The 15,414-nt window shown below is 43.5% G+C and overlaps 10 non-coding genes and 1 pseudogene across 10 annotated transcripts; all 11 read right to left on the bottom strand.

Moving 5' to 3' along the window:
- Positions 1 to 9,407: 9,407 nt before the first annotated feature.
- LOC135044525 (U1 spliceosomal RNA) lies at positions 9,408 to 9,549 on the bottom strand (annotated as a pseudogene).
- A 152-nt stretch (positions 9,550 to 9,701) lies between these two features.
- Positions 9,702 to 9,865, bottom strand: LOC135045090 (U1 spliceosomal RNA). The gene has a single exon (XR_010237623.1). It is a non-coding gene; the product is annotated as a U1 spliceosomal RNA (small nuclear RNA).
- Positions 9,866 to 10,539: 674 nt separating this feature from the next.
- LOC135045165 (U1 spliceosomal RNA) lies at positions 10,540 to 10,702 on the bottom strand. The gene has a single exon (XR_010237694.1). It is a non-coding gene; the product is annotated as a U1 spliceosomal RNA (small nuclear RNA).
- A 152-nt stretch (positions 10,703 to 10,854) lies between these two features.
- Positions 10,855 to 11,018, bottom strand: LOC135045020 (U1 spliceosomal RNA). Its single transcript, XR_010237555.1, has one exon. It is a non-coding gene; the product is annotated as a U1 spliceosomal RNA (small nuclear RNA).
- Positions 11,019 to 11,692: 674 nt separating this feature from the next.
- LOC135045221 (U1 spliceosomal RNA) lies at positions 11,693 to 11,855 on the bottom strand. Its single transcript, XR_010237748.1, has one exon. It is a non-coding gene; the product is annotated as a U1 spliceosomal RNA (small nuclear RNA).
- A 152-nt stretch (positions 11,856 to 12,007) lies between these two features.
- Positions 12,008 to 12,171, bottom strand: LOC135045019 (U1 spliceosomal RNA). The gene has a single exon (XR_010237554.1). It is a non-coding gene; the product is annotated as a U1 spliceosomal RNA (small nuclear RNA).
- A 674-nt stretch (positions 12,172 to 12,845) lies between these two features.
- LOC135045197 (U1 spliceosomal RNA) lies at positions 12,846 to 13,008 on the bottom strand. Its single transcript, XR_010237725.1, has one exon. It is a non-coding gene; the product is annotated as a U1 spliceosomal RNA (small nuclear RNA).
- Positions 13,009 to 13,157: 149 nt separating this feature from the next.
- LOC135045229 (U1 spliceosomal RNA) lies at positions 13,158 to 13,322 on the bottom strand. The gene has a single exon (XR_010237756.1). It is a non-coding gene; the product is annotated as a U1 spliceosomal RNA (small nuclear RNA).
- A 670-nt stretch (positions 13,323 to 13,992) lies between these two features.
- Positions 13,993 to 14,155, bottom strand: LOC135045284 (U1 spliceosomal RNA). Its single transcript, XR_010237791.1, has one exon. It is a non-coding gene; the product is annotated as a U1 spliceosomal RNA (small nuclear RNA).
- Positions 14,156 to 14,307: 152 nt separating this feature from the next.
- On the bottom strand, positions 14,308 to 14,471 carry LOC135045109 (U1 spliceosomal RNA). Its single transcript, XR_010237642.1, has one exon. It is a non-coding gene; the product is annotated as a U1 spliceosomal RNA (small nuclear RNA).
- Positions 14,472 to 15,145: 674 nt separating this feature from the next.
- LOC135044530 (U1 spliceosomal RNA) lies at positions 15,146 to 15,308 on the bottom strand. The gene has a single exon (XR_010237109.1). It is a non-coding gene; the product is annotated as a U1 spliceosomal RNA (small nuclear RNA).
- Between the last annotated feature and the right edge of the window lie 106 nt (positions 15,309 to 15,414).

Here is a 15,414-nt window from a genome sequence, read left to right as displayed (position 1 = left end):
CTCTTGCACTTACATGTGCAGCAGAGTACTGTAATGGAAGCATGCTGGGTCCATAACCCAGAGGTAGGCAGATTGAAACTATCCTTTGCTATATGCATTTTTTTTTGTTCATTAAAGTAATCCAAAACTGGGATTGATATTTTAGCTTTTATTTTTACTTAAAGTACAATAACTTTTACCATTTTAATTTGTTTTAATAGTATATTGACAGTATTGTTTTCTTTCAAAAATCCACTTAATTTTCTTTACCCGATTATTAAAATGGTAATTGACAAAAACAAACTACATTGTCACCAGAAGAGCAATACAAAATGTACAAGTGATATATTAAAATAATCTTTCCAGCTTGAATTTCAATGATGCATTGGGGCAACGATTTTGTGAGAAACATCTTCACCCTTAAATAAAGATTTTCTTAATTCCTTACCTGTGTGCTAATTAGATATCACCTTGTTTTCACATTAAACAGACTTCCACATGAGAAAGCAGCAAGGATGCAGTGGCGTTAATGTTTCCTGGTGTCAACCTGTATTATTTCAGTAGATATTCAAATGAGGATGCATCTTGCAGCCTTTCCAATGAAGCAAGTTTAATTTAGTAATAGGTGAAAAACCATCCCTACAAAGGTGTTAATCAGAAACTTGGCTTTGTGGACACTTTTCAGAGAACAAATTGGTTAGCATAAAAATAAAGCCAGAAAATGAAGAGCTGTTTAATCACTCAATTGGATTTTTTTGCCAGCATATTTCTTTTTCTCTGCAACCCACTGCTAAATTGTGCTTCCTAGCTGTTTTTATAAAATCAGTGAATCAAATCTAACTCTGATTACATCAGAGAAGGCCAGGTACCCTACACCATAAGAGGGGGTTTGAAATTTTGACTTGTCTACATAAAGATCACCAAAATCTGATAACAAGGTCAATTACGTCCCTGGGTGGGATTGAACCACCAACCTTTTGGTTATTAGCCTTACACAGTAACTGATTGCGCCACAGCAACACTTTGCAAATTCCATACTGACAAAGGCTAATAAGCATTCATCTAGAACGATTCCTAGAAACATTTTAAAAAGTCAATAATGTGGAGAGTTTTTGTAAGATGTTTCTTCCATCAACCAATGAAGAAACACATTGGTACTTTCCCATGATGAGTGAGTGCTTCAGGATCTCTTGCACTTACATGTGCAGCAGAGTACTGTAATGGAAGCATGCTGGGTCTATAACCCAGAGGTAGGCAGATTGAAACTATCCTCTGCTATATGCATTTTTTTTTGTTAATTAAAGTAATCCAAAACTGGGATTGATATTTTTGCTCTTTTATTTTTACTTAAAGTACAATAACTTTTACCATTTTAATTTGTTTTAATAGTATATTGACAGTATTGTTTTCTTTCAAAAATCCAATTAATTTTCTTTACCCGATTATTAAAATGGTAATTGACAAAAACAAACTACATTGTCACCAGAAGAGCAATACAAAATGTACAAATGATATATTAAAATCATCTTTCCAGCTTGAATTTCAATGATGCATTGGGGCAACGATTTTGTGAGAAACATCTTCACCCTTAAATAAAGATTTTCTTAATTCCTTACCTGTGTGCTAATTAGATATCACCTTGTTTTCACATTAAACAGACTTCCACATGAGAAAGCAGCAAGGATGCAGTGGCGTTAATGTTTCCTGGTGTCAACCTGTATTATTTCAGTAGATATTGAAATGAGGATGCACCTTGCTGCCTTTCCAATGAAGCAAGTTTAATTTAGTAATAGGTGAAAAACCATCCCTACAAAGATGTTAATCAGATACTTGGCTTTGTAGACACTTTTCAGAGAACAAATTTGTTAGCATAAAAATAAAGCCAGAAAATGAAGAGCTATTTAATCACTCAATTGGATTTTTTTGCCAGCATATTTCTTTTTCTCTGCAACCCACTGCTAAATTGTGCTTCCTAGCTGTTTTTATAAAATCACTGAATCAAATCTAACTCTGATTACATCAGAGAAGGCCAGGTACCCTACACCATAACAGGGGTTTTCGAAATTTTGACTTGTCTACATAAAGATCACCAAAATCTGATAACAAGGTCAATTACGTCCCTGGGTGGGATTGAACCACCAACCTTTTGGTTAATAGCCTTACGCAGTAACTGATTGCACCACAGCAACACTTTGCAAAAGTCCATACTGACAAAGGCTAATAAGCATTCATCTAGAACGATTCCTAGAAACATTTTAAAAAGTCAATAATGTGGAGAGTTTTTGTAAGATGTTTCTTCCATCAACCAATGAAGAAACACATTGGTACTTTCCCATGATGAGTGAGTGCTTCAGGATCTCTTGCACTTACATGTGCAGCAGAGTACTGTAATGGAAGCATGCTGGGTCCATAACCCAGAGGTAGGCAGATTGAAACTATCCTCTGCTATATGCATTTTTTTTTTGTTAATTAAAGTAATCCAAAACTGGGATTGATATTTTTGCTCTTTTATTTTTACTTAAAGTACAATAACTTTTACCATTTTAATTTGTTTTAATAGTATATTGACAGTATTGTTTTCTTTCAAAAATCCACTTAATTTTCTTTACCCGATTATTAAAATGGTAATTGACAAAAACAAACTACATTATCACCAGAAGAGCAATATAAAATGTTCAAGTAATATATTAAAATCATCTTTCCAGCTTGGATTTCAATGATGCATTGGGGCAACGATTTTGTGAGAAACATCTTCACCCTTAAATAAAGATTTTCTTAATTCCTTACCTGTGTGCTAATTAGAGATCACCTTGTTTTCACATTAAACAGACTTCCACATGAGAAAACAGCAAAGATGCAGTGGCGTTAATGTTTCATGGTGTCAACCTGTATTATTTCCGTAGATATTGAAATGAGGATACATCTTGCTGCCTTTCCAATGAAGCAAGTTTAATTTAGTAATAGGTGAAAAACCATCCCTACAAAGATGTTAATCAGATACTTGGCTTTGTGGACACTTTTCAGAGAACAAATTTGTTATCATAAAAATAAAGCCAGAAAATGAAGAGCTGTTTAATCACTCAATTGGATTTTTCTGCCAGCATTTTTCTTTTTCTCTGCAACCCACTGCTAAATTGTGCTTCCTAGCTGTTTTTTTTATAAAATCACTTAATTAAATCTAACTCTGATTACATCAGAGAAGGCCAGGTACCCTACACCATAAGAGGGGGTTTGCAATTTTGACTTGTCTACTTAAATATCACCAAAATCTGATCACAAGGTCAATCACGTCCCTGGGTGGGATTGAACCACCAACCTTTTGATTAATAGCTGAACACACTAACCGATTGCGCCACAGAGACACTTTGCAAAAAGTAAATACTGACAAAGACTAATAAGCATTCATCTAGAACGTTTCCTAGAAAAACTTTAAAAAGTCAATAATCTGGAGAGTTTTTGTAAGATGTTTCTTCCAGCAACCAATGAAGAAACACATTGGTACTTTCGCATGATGAGTGAGTGCTTCAGGATCTCTTGCACTTACATGTGCAGCAGAGTACTGTAATGGAAGCATGCTGGGTCCATAACCCAGAGGTAGGCAGATTGAAACTATCCTTTGCTATATGCATTTTTTTTTGTTCATTAAAGTAATCCAAAACTGGGATTGATATTTTAGCTTTTATTTTTACTTAAAGTACAATAACTTTTACCATTTTAATTTGTTTTAATAGTATATTGACAGTATTGTTTTCTTTCAAAAATCCACTTAATTTTCTTTACCCGATTATTAAAATGGTAATTGACAAAAACAAACTACATTGTCACCAGAAGAGCAATACAAAATGTACAAGTGATGTATTAAAATCATCTTTCCAGCTTGAATTTCAATGATGCATTGGGGCAACGATTTTGTGAGAAACATCTTCACCCTTAAATAAAGAAAGATTTTCTTAATTCCTTACCTGTGTGCTAATTAGATATCACCTTGTTTTCACATTAAACAGACTTCCACATGAGAAAGCAGCAAGGATGCAGTGGCGTTAATGTTTCCTGGTGTCAACCTGTATTATTTCAGTAGATATTGAAATGAGGATGCATCTTGCTGCCTTTCCAATGAAGCAAGTTTAATTTAGTAATAGGTGAAAAACCATTCCTACAAAGATGTTAATCAGATATTTGGCTTTGTGGACACTTTTCAGAGTACAAATTTGTTAGCATAAAAGTAAAGCCAGAAAATGAAGAGCTGTTTAATCACTCAATTGGATTTTTTTGCCAGCATATTTCTTTTTCTCTGCAAACCACTGCTAAATTGTGCTTCCTAGCTGTTTTTATAAAATCACTGAATCAAATCTAACTCTGATTACATCAGAGAAGGCCAGGTACCCTACACCATAACAGGGGTTTTTGAAATTTTGACTTGTCTACTTAAAGATCACCAAAATCTGATAACAAGGTCAATTACGTCCCTGGGTGGGATTGAACCACCAACCTTTTGGTTAATAGCTGTACACACTAACTGATTGCGCCACAGCGACACTTTGCAAAAGTACATACTGACAAAGGCTGATAAGCATTCATCTAGAACGTTTCCAAGAAAAACTTTAAATAGTCAATAATCTGGAGAGTTTTTGTAAGATGTTTCTTCCATCAACCAATGAAGAAACACATTGGTACTTTCCCATGATGAGTGAGTGCTTCAGGATCTCTTGCAATTACATGTGCAGCAGAGTACTGTAATGGAAGCATGCTGGGTCCATAGCCCAGAGGTAGGCAGATTGAAACTATCCTCTGCTATATGCATTTTTTTTTGTTAATTAAAGTAATCCAAAACTGGGATTGATATTTTTGCTCTTTTATTTTTACTTAAAGTACAATAACTTTTACCATTTTAATTTGTTTTAATAGTATATTGACAGTATTGTTTTCTTTCAAAAATCCACTTAATTTTCTTTACCCGATTATTAAAATGGTAATTGACAAAAATAAACTGATGAGGATACTACTGCAGTCTTTGTTTCGTCTGTACCCGCTGAAAGAGCAGCAAAAGGTGGAGATCTTGATGGGACAGTTGAAAGGGCTTGCACTTAGAGAGGTTACTTCCTGGCCTACTGAAGAGAAGAAGACTGTGGACCAGATCCTCAACAGGCTTGCTACCACATTTGACACAAGGACAGTGTCAGAACTTAAAATGCACTTCTTTGCTCGAAAGCAACAACCAGGAGAGTCACTACGGGGCTATGCCCTCAGCTTGCAGGAAGCACTCAGAGATGTTCAGCAAGCAGACCCTGAGCAAGTGCATGACAAAGAGAAAATGTTATTGGACCAGTTCACTGAAGGTGCAAGGGGCGAATTTGTAAAACTCAGCTGCGACTATTGAGATTGCAGAAGCCTGGAAGCACATTCCTGGATTTTAAAGAGGCTGCGATTAAAGTTCTAGGCTCCAGTCTTACTTCAGGGGCTGTTCCACAAGAGTCTATTCCAGAGATGCCACGGTATCAAGAGAATTCTGATGCCCAGGAGTCAAGTTTTAAAGGAGCTACTTACCCACCTACAGTAAAAGGAGTGACAGTGCCATGTTCAAAGACATGCATATTTGACTCTTCTAGTGAGTTACGAAGTCTGCTGGCTGAACTGACACGTGGTGTGACAGAGATGCGCAGAGACCTGCAGATTCTGAAGAGACAGCAGGCACTGCTCCATGAAGAAATGGAATGGTGCCAGGAGAGGAGACCACTGAACAGTTCCCAATGGGACCTACATAGAAACAGGGAGACACTTTTTTCCAACCACTTTGCCTCCCAAAGGCGACCCATTTTTCAAAGCTGTGAAGGAAGCGGACAAATTAAGAGAGAATTTGAGCAGCCAGATCATTTAAACTCCAAATTCATGTGGTTAACCCGTTATGTTAGCCAAAGCCCGGTGGTTCAAGTTTGCATCAATGGAGTCTCAATGCCCGCTCTCTTAGACACTGGATCACAAGTGACCACAATACAAGCAACACAGTTTGAGCAGCATTGGACTGAGGAACAGATGTTTCCGTCAACTTCCACATTGATAAACCCGATTGCAAGCAATGGGCACTGCATCCCTTGCAAAGGATACTCGGAAGCTGAAATTCAAATCGGACGAACAGTGCTACCACAGCAAGGCTTCATCATCACCACTGCCCAAGATGATGGATTGCCTCCAGTGATAGTGGGCATGAATGTGTTGCGGAACTGCTGTGAGGAGCTCGTAGCAGCACTCCAAGGAGAGTTTCAAACTGACAAGCTCCAGGAGAAACAAGGCCTTCAACCTGGGATAGCCAAACAAAAGGGAAGAATGATAACAGAATTATCTGTAAGAGAGGAACATGAAAAAAATAAGGCTAGCCAAATAATGATAGAAATGCCCATCTCCAGTGTCCAGATTATCCGAAAGAATGCTTCAATGTTAGGCATGAATAATATAGCATCCAGTTCTAGAAACTGTGAGCAACCTATTCAAGGAACCAGTTTTGACCACCTGCAAGATAAAAGTCAGATGATAAGACACCTCAAAGCCTTACTGAAGATTGGGAAATACCTGACCAAGCGACAAAGGCAAGAATCCTCGCCAGAACTCCTGAAGTTGTTGAGACAGCGAGAAAGGCTGTTTGAAGAGAAAGGACAGTTGGTTCGATGTAGTGTGGATCCTAATACTCATTATAGGATCAGTCAACTTGTAATTCCAAGACAAAGTGCTTGTTATGTGCTTGAAGAATATCACGACAAGTCAGGTCACCCTGGGTGCAAAAGGATGGAAACAAGCATCTGGAAAAAGTTCTTTTGGGTTGAAATGAGGGAAGACATCAAGAGATGGTGCCGAAACTGTCCAACCTGTTCTGTAAGAAGAACCTTGCTGCCTCTTTCTCTCCAGAATCCATTGTCCCAAACCAGCTGTGATACTGAATCCCAAGATGGAATGGAAGAGGCTCATAAAATGTATTTACAGCAGACTAAGGTGGTTTGTCACCGACAAGGAGGCAAGAAGACTAGGGCTTGCAAAACAGAAAACCACCATAGTCAGCTGCAGTTTTGTACAGCATGTCCCAAAGACAGTTTAGAAAGAGTTCAATACTCATCCATGGCAGGGGGGTTGAGGTTTCCTAGACAAACTTTTCAAGACCATATACTGTCCAGATTTCAACCGATTGCTCCAGGAGCATGTGTTAATGTACTATAGCACAAAAGGAATTATACCTATCAGATACTGATGTTAAAAATGTTGATAAATGTTAATGTTTCAGACATAATCTGTGTTCACTAATGAATGTGACTGGATATAGTGAGAAGTTTATATAGGGATAAAACCAAAATGCGTGAGGACACGCATGTTTTGGGGGGGGGCACGTGTGATATCCCATAACAACAAGGACATTTTTGACAACAGTGTAGTTGCCTGTGCCATTTTAAATAAAGTTTATTTAAAAGAAAATTGAACAGCAGTTTGAGAAGTCAGTTGGAGCCATGGTGAGGAAAGAGCTGGCGACGCCATTACGCAGAGATGAGCAGCTGAGAGAGGGGAGACAAATAAGCTGAAAATTGCATGAGAGAGTAAGCAGTAGTGCAAAATACAGCAGTGGAAGTGCAGCAATTAACAAGTAAGAACGCCATGACACTCTCAGCCAAGAGAGTGCACAGCAAGTGTCAGAGACAGGAGAGTATAAAGCCTTTATACCAATGCTGACTGGCCTACATCTGAGGGGAAACTGCCTCAGAAACATCTATTGACTGGGTGAGATAAATCCATATTTATACTGAAACCTACTCCACTGCAAAGGACATTATCCTATATTTACTATACCTATGCAGCGATTTACATGGGAAGCAGCTCCAGTTTGTTTTAAACAATCATCTTTACTACACAGAGCTACAATATTTTGTTCACAGCTAAAGAAGACAATAGCTGCATATAACTATGTAACAACATAACCGGGCCCCAACGTGCACATAGAGACTCCCTGCAGTGACACCAATGTTATCTGGGACTTAAATATTGTCTGCATAAGTTGATTTCTATTACTAAGCAACATAGTATTAATCTCAGATTTAGTTATATTACCATTTGTGTAATGACTTAAAGTGTATATGGTGTCTGTGTTTAAGTTGCTTGAATCAAATCTTTCCCTTCCCTACTGTAATCAGTTCCTTTTCTGAGTTATGTGGTAAACCATTTATTCTTTCATACAAAGCCCTGCCTGCCTTTCTTTGTGTCTGGGGAAACCTTGCCTCTCTGCCAGGAATAGAGAAGAGCTGCTGCTGAAGGAGGAATAGTCCATCAAGGTATCCCTGACCTGTTCCACATAGTTTACACACTTGTTATACCGGGGTGTTACATTGTGTGTGACTGACCTTAGGAAGAAACCGGAGCCTCCGCTGCAGTGACCCAGCAACCAGGGCACGGGAGTATACAGTGCCGCTGGGAGTGATGAAGCTGCAGTAAAGATGTCTATTAGACCTAGCCTGCTGCAGCCCTTGTAGATTCTCATAAAAAAAGTTCTTCTTTTCTTGTCAAAATTAATAGCTAAGAATAGGCTGCTTGAGGCAGGCCCCTGTTAAGTGGCCTGCTACTGAAGGCAACAACTACAAACTGAGCTCCCTGTTCATGGAAGCGGGGTTATAGAGGAGAATGCGCTGAGCATCTTGGGAACAGTCAAAAGCTTTGAGCCGGTTGGTGCCTCAGATCAAGATCCTACTCTACACCCCAATGTGAATCCTTGTGGAGTCCAGTGTACCCCACAGAAGAAATTAATGTGTCACACCCATTGGCAGCAACCTTAGAATAGCTGCTGACGGGCACAATTGAGAAAGGAAGGGGGGGGGGACATTTGAATCCAGCACATAGATGCAATTCAAATATGTAATTTGAACCTTCCTATTTTAAAATATAATGGATGAACCTCACCCTGTGAGAACAATCTTCATGATATAGAGATCTCATATGCAAAATAAGTATGAGTTGGGATAGGGCTGGGGAGGGTGGCTGCTCGGGCAGCCCCTCCCCCGTCAAGTTAAGGAGATTCAACTGAGGAAGCACAAGGGAACTCTCGTCTGGGGACAACAACTGCAGGGAGACCACATCTTTTCAGATGAACATGGGAGGGCGGAAGGCTGCCTAATACTGAAGCACCATCAAATATCAAACCATATGCAATAACTAGTACAAGCATTCCTGGGGGAAGGTCTGCAGGAGACGAATTTGCATACGGTGATGTCATCCAAGCAGTGGGCCAAAGTTGGCTGGAACCCTCATCTGCATATGAAAAGAGAAAAGGGTTATGCAGGGCATGGCGGCCTTTTGCGGCGCTTGGATGACCCCTAGTTCGCATTAAACACCTCCACCTTCCTTCGGTGTGGGGCTCATGTTGGCCATGCCCCATCCCATGAAGCATTGAGCATTGAGAGCCGACCAGGGGAAACACAAATTATGCAGTCAAGTTTCCCACATTTGGGGAAATCGCAGGGGCAGCACAGCCAGAGTGCAATGGGTGAGCCTTGCCCTGGGAGAAGCACCTTCAAGATCATAGTATCTCACCTGGCAGGTAAGTAGGAGTTGGGCTAGAGCTGGGGAGGGTCGCTGCTCGGGCACCCCCCTGTCAAGTGAAGGAGATCCAACTGAGGCAGCACAATGGAACTCTCGAAAGAAGAACAAGGCTAGAGGAAGATCTGAGACAAAGAAATCTGACTTTTACCAGAGCTGACCAGCGGAAAACACAAACACAGTCCCCCACTACCACAAATAATGCAGGCGAGTTTCCCACATTTGGGGAAATCACAGGGGTCAGCATACCCAGAATGCAATGAATGAACCTCACCCTGGGTGAACAATCTTCATGACCATGGTGTCTCCTATGCAAAATAAGTATGATTTGGGATAGGGCTGGGGAGGGCCGCTGCTCAGGCACATCTCTGTCAAGTAAAGTTAATTCAACTGAGGCAGCACAAGGGAACTCTCATCTGGGGACAACAACTGCAGGGAGAACACATATTTTCAGATGAACATGGGAGGGCAGAAGGCTGCCTAATACTGAAGCACCCCCAAACAACAAACCAAATGCAACAACTAGTGCAAGCATTCCTGGGGGAAGGCCTGCAGCAGATGGATTTGCATATGGTGATGTTATCCAAGCAGTGGGTCAAAGTTGGCTTCAACCCTCATCTGCATATGAAAAGAGAAAAGGGGCGTGCAGGGCATGGCGGCCTTTTGCGCTGCTTGGATGACCCCTAGATCGCATTAAACACCCCCACCCTCCTTTGGTGTGGGGCTCATGTTGGCCATGCCCCATCCCATGAAGCATTCAAGCTGATTTCTTGCAGCAGCTGGGCACTGTAACAGCTCCAGAGCTGCTCTGTAAGGCAAGTAAAAGGGTGTGGGCCCTGCAGCACTACCTGTAGTTTGCATTGTGCATTGGAAGGCACAAAGTAAGCAGACGGGAGGAGAAGTCAGGATAGTGCACAAGGGTATAGAAGGGAGGGGCTCAAGAAAAGAGAAGTGGAAACAGACAGCAAACTAGGCTGGAGAGAGACCTGAGACAAAGAGATCTGAATTATACGAGAGCCGACCAGGGGAAACACAAATTATGCAGTCAAGTTTCCCACATTTGGGGAAATTGCAGGGGCAGCACACCCAGAGTGCAATGGGTGAGCCTTGCCCTGGGAGAAGCACCTTCATGATCATAGTATCTCACCTGGCAGGTAAGTAGGAGTTGGGCTAGAGCTGGGGAGGGTCGCTGCTCGGACACCCCCCTGTCAAGTGAAGGAGATCCAACTGAGGCAGCACAAAGGAACTCTCGAAAGAAGAACAAGGCTAGAGGAAGATCTGAGACAAAGAAATCTGACTTTTACCAGAGCTGACCAGAGGAAAGCACAAACACAGTCCACCACTACCACAAATAATGCAGTCGAGTTTCCCACATTTGGGGAAATCACAGGGGTCAGCATACCCAGAGTGCAATGAATGAACCGCACCCTGGGAGAACAATCTTCATAACAATGGTATCTCCTATGCAAAATAAGTATGATTTGGGATATGGCTGGGGAGGGCCGCTGCTCAGGCACATCTCTGTCAAGTAAAGGAGATTCAACTGAGGCAGCACAAGGGAACTCTCATCTGGGGACAACAACTGCAGGGAGAACACATATTTTCAGATGAACATGGGAGGGCAGAAGGCTGCCTAATACTGAAGCACCCCCAAACAACAAACCAAATGCAACAACTAGTGCAAGCATTCCTGGGGGAAGGCCTGCAGCAGATAGATTTGCATATGGTGATGTCATCCAAGCAGTGGGTCAAAGTTGGCTTCAACCCTCGTCTGCATATGAAAAGAGAAAAGGGGCGTGCAGGGCATGGTGGCCTTTTGCGGCACTTGGCTGACCCCTAGTTTGCATTAAACACCTCCACCCTCCTTCGGTGTGGGGCTCATGTTGGCTATGCCCCAGCCCCTGAAGCATTCAAGCTGATTTCTTGCAGCAGCTGGGCACTGTAACAGCTCCAGAGCTGCTCTGTAAGGCAAGTAAAAGGTTGTGGGCCCTGCAGCACTACCTGTAGTTCGCATTGTGCGTTGGAAGGCACAAAGTAAGCAGAAAGGAGGAGAAGTCAGGATAGTGCGCAAGGGCATAGAAGGGAGCTGCTGAAGAAAAGAGAAGTGGAAACAGACAGCAAACTAGGCTGGAGAGAGACCTGAGACAAAGAGATCTGAATTATACGAGACCTGACCAGGGGAAACACAAATTATGCAGTCAAGTTTCCCACATTTGGGGAAATCGCAGGAGCAGCACACCCAGAGTGCAATGGGTGAGCCTTGCCCTGGGAGAAGCACCTTCATGATCATAGTATCTCACCTGGCAGGTAAGTAGGAGTTGGGCTAGAGCTGGGGAGGGTCGCTGCTCGGGCACCCCCCTGTCAAGTGAAGGAGATCCAACTGAGGCAGCACAAAGGAACTCTCGAAAGAAGAACAAGGCTAGAGGAAGATCTGAGACAAAGAAATCTGACTTTTACCAGAGCTGACCAGAGGAAAGCACAAACACAGTCCACCACTACCACAAATAATGCAGTCGAGTTTCCCACATTTGGGGAAATCACAGGGGTCAGCATACCCAGAGTGCAATGAATGAACCGCACCCTGGGAGAACAATCTTCATAACAATGGTATCTCCTATGCAAAATAAGTATGATTTGGGATATGGCTGGGGAGGGCCGCTGCTCAGGCACATCTCTGTCAAGTAAAGGAGATTCAACTGAGGCAGCACAAGGGAACTCTCATCTGGGGACAACAACTGCAGGGAGAACACATATTTTCAGATGAACATGGGAGGGCAGAAGGCTGCCTAATACTGAAGCACCCCCAAACAACAAACCAAATGCAACAACTAGTGCAAGCATTCCTGGGGGAAGGCCTGCAGCAGATAGATTTGCATATGGTGATGTCATCCAAGCAGTGGGTCAAAGTTGGCTTCAACCCTCGTCTGCATATGAAAAGAGAAAAGGGGCGTGCAGGGCATGGTGGCCTTTTGCGGCACTTGGCTGACCCCTAGTTTGCATTAAACACCTCCACCCTCCTTCGGTGTAGGGCTCATGTTGGCTATGCCCCAGCCCCTGAAGCATTCAAGCTGATTTCTTGCAGCAGCTGGGCACTGTAACAGCTCCAGAGCTGCTCTGTAAGGCAAGTAAAAGGGTGTGGGCCCTGCAGCACTACCTGTAGTTCGCATTGTGCGTTGGAAGGCACAAAGTAAGCAGAAAGGAGGAGAAGTCAGGATAGTGCGCAAGGGCATAGAAGGGAGCGGCTCAAGAAAAGAGAAGTGGAAACAGACAGCAAACTAGGCTGGAGAGAGACCTGAGACAAAGAGATCTGAATTATACGAGACCTGACCAGGGGAAACACAAATTATGCAGTCAAGTTTCCCACATTTGGGGAAATCGCAGGGGCAGCACACCCAGAGTGCAATGGGTGAGCCTTGCCCTGGGAGAAGCACCTTCATGATCATAGTATCTCACCTGGCAGGTAAGTAGGAGTTGGGCTAGAGCTGGGGAGGGTCGCTGCTCGGGCACCCCCCTGTCAAGTGAAGGAGATCCAACTGAGGCAGCACAAGGAAACTCTCGAAAGAAGAACAAGGCTAGAGGAAGATCTGAAACAAAGAAATCTGACTTTTACCAGAGATCAGAGGAAAACACAAACACAGTCCCCCACTACCAACAAATAAAGCAGTCGCGTTTCCCACATTTGGGGAAATCACAGGGGTCAGCATACCCAGAATGCAATGAATGAACCTCACCCTGGGAGAGTAATCTTCATGACCATGGTATCTCCTATGCAAAATAAGTATGATTTGGGATAGGGCTGGGGAGGGCCGCTGCTCATGCACATCTCTGTCAAGTAAAGGAGATTCAACTGAGGCAGCACAAGGGAACTCTCATCTGGGGACAACAACTGCAGGGAGAACACATATTTTCAGATGAACATGGGAGGGCAGAAGGCTGCCTAATACTGAAGCACCCCCAAACAACAAACCAAATGCAACAACTAGTGCAAGCATTCCTGGGGGAAGTTCTGCAGAAGACGGATTTGCATACGGTGATGTCATCCAAGCAGTGGGTCAAAGTTGGCTTCAACCCTCATCTGCATATGAAAAGAGAAAAAGGGCGTGCAGGGCATGGCGGCCTTTTGCGGTGCTTGGATGACCCCTAGTTCGCATTAAACACCCCACCCTCCTTTGGTGTGGGGCTCATGTTGGCCATGCCCCATCCCCTGAAGCATTCAAGCTGATTTATTGCAGCAGCTGGGCACTGTAACAGCTCCAGAGCTGCTCTGAACGGCAAGTAAAAGGGTGTGGGCCCTGCAGCACTACCTGTAGTTTGCATTGTGCATTGGAAGGCACAAAGTAAGCAGACGGGAGAAGTCAGGATAGTGCGCAAGGGCATAGAAGGGAGCGGCTCAAGAAAAGAGAAGTTGAAACAGACAGCAAACTAGGCTGGAGAGAGACCTGAGACAAAGAGATCTGAATTATACGAGAGCCGACCAGGGGAAACACAAATTATGCAGTCAAGTTTCCCACATTTGGGGAAATCGCAGGAGCAGCACACCCAGAGTGCAATGGGTGAGCCTTGCCCTGGTAGAAGCACCTACATGATCATAGTATCTCACCTGCCAGGTAAGTAGAAGTTGGGCTAGAGCTGGGGAGGGTCGCTGCTCGGGTACCCCCCTGTCAAGTGAAGGAGATCCAACTGAGGCAGCACAAGGGAACTCTCGAAAGAAGAACAAGGCTAAAGGAAGATCTGAGACAAAGAAATCTGACTTTTACCAGAGCTGACCAGAGGAAAGCACAAACACAGTCCCCCACTACCACAAATAAAGCAGTCGAGTTTCCCACATTTGGGGAAATCACAGGGGTCAGCATACAGAGAATGCAATGAATGAACCTCACCGTGGGAGAACAATCTTCATGACCATGGTATCTCCTATGCAAAATAAGTATGATTTGGGATAGGGCTGGGGAGGGCCGCTGCTCAGGCACATCTCTGTCAAGTAAAGGAGATTCAACTGAGGCAGCACAAGGGAACTCTCATCTGGGGACAACAACTGCAGGGAGAACACATATTTTCAGATGAACATGGGAGGGCAGAAGGCTGCCTAATACTGAAGCACCCCCAAACAACAAACCAAATGCAACAACTAGTGCAAGCATTCCTAGGGGAAGGCCTGCAGCAGATGGATTTGCATACGGTGATGTCATCCAAGCAGTGGGTCAAAGTTGGCTTCAACCCTCGTCTGCATATGAAAAGAGAAAAGGGGCGTGCAGGGCATGGCGGCCTTTTGCGGCGCTTGGATGACCCCTAGTTCACATTAAACACCTCCACCCTCCTTCGGTGTGGGGCTCATGTTGGCTGTGCCCCAGCCCCTAAAGCATTCGAGCTGATTTCTTGCAGTAGCTGGGCACTGTAACAGCTCCAGAGCTGCTCTGTACGGCAAGTAAAAGGGTGTGGGCCCTACAGCACTACCTGTAGTTTGCATTGTGCATTGGAAGGCACAAAGTAAGCAGACAGGAGGAGAAGTCAGGATAGTGCACAAGGGTATAAAAGGGAGGGGCTCATGAAAAAAGAAGTGGAAACAGACAGCAAACTAGGCTGGAGAGAGACCTGAGACAAAGAGATCTGAATTATACGAGAGCCGACCAGGGGAAACACAAATTATGCAGTCAAGCTTCCCACATTTGGGGAAATCGCAGGGGCACCACACCCAGAGTGCAATGGGTGAGCCTTGCCCTGGGAGAAGCACCTTCATGATCATAGTATCTCACCTGGCAAGTAAGTAGGAGTTGGGCTAGAGCTGGGGAGGGTCGCTGCTCGGGCACCCCCCTGTCAAGTGAAAGAGATCCAACTGAGGCAGCACAAGGGAACTCTCGAAAGAAGAACAAGGCT

The sequence above is a fragment of the Pseudophryne corroboree genome, unplaced genomic scaffold (genome assembly GCF_028390025.1).
Source record: "Pseudophryne corroboree isolate aPseCor3 unplaced genomic scaffold, aPseCor3.hap2 scaffold_90, whole genome shotgun sequence".
Classification (NCBI taxonomy): Eukaryota; Metazoa; Chordata; class Amphibia; order Anura; family Myobatrachidae; genus Pseudophryne; species Pseudophryne corroboree.
This window is presented reverse-complemented; position numbering and strand designations above follow the sequence as displayed.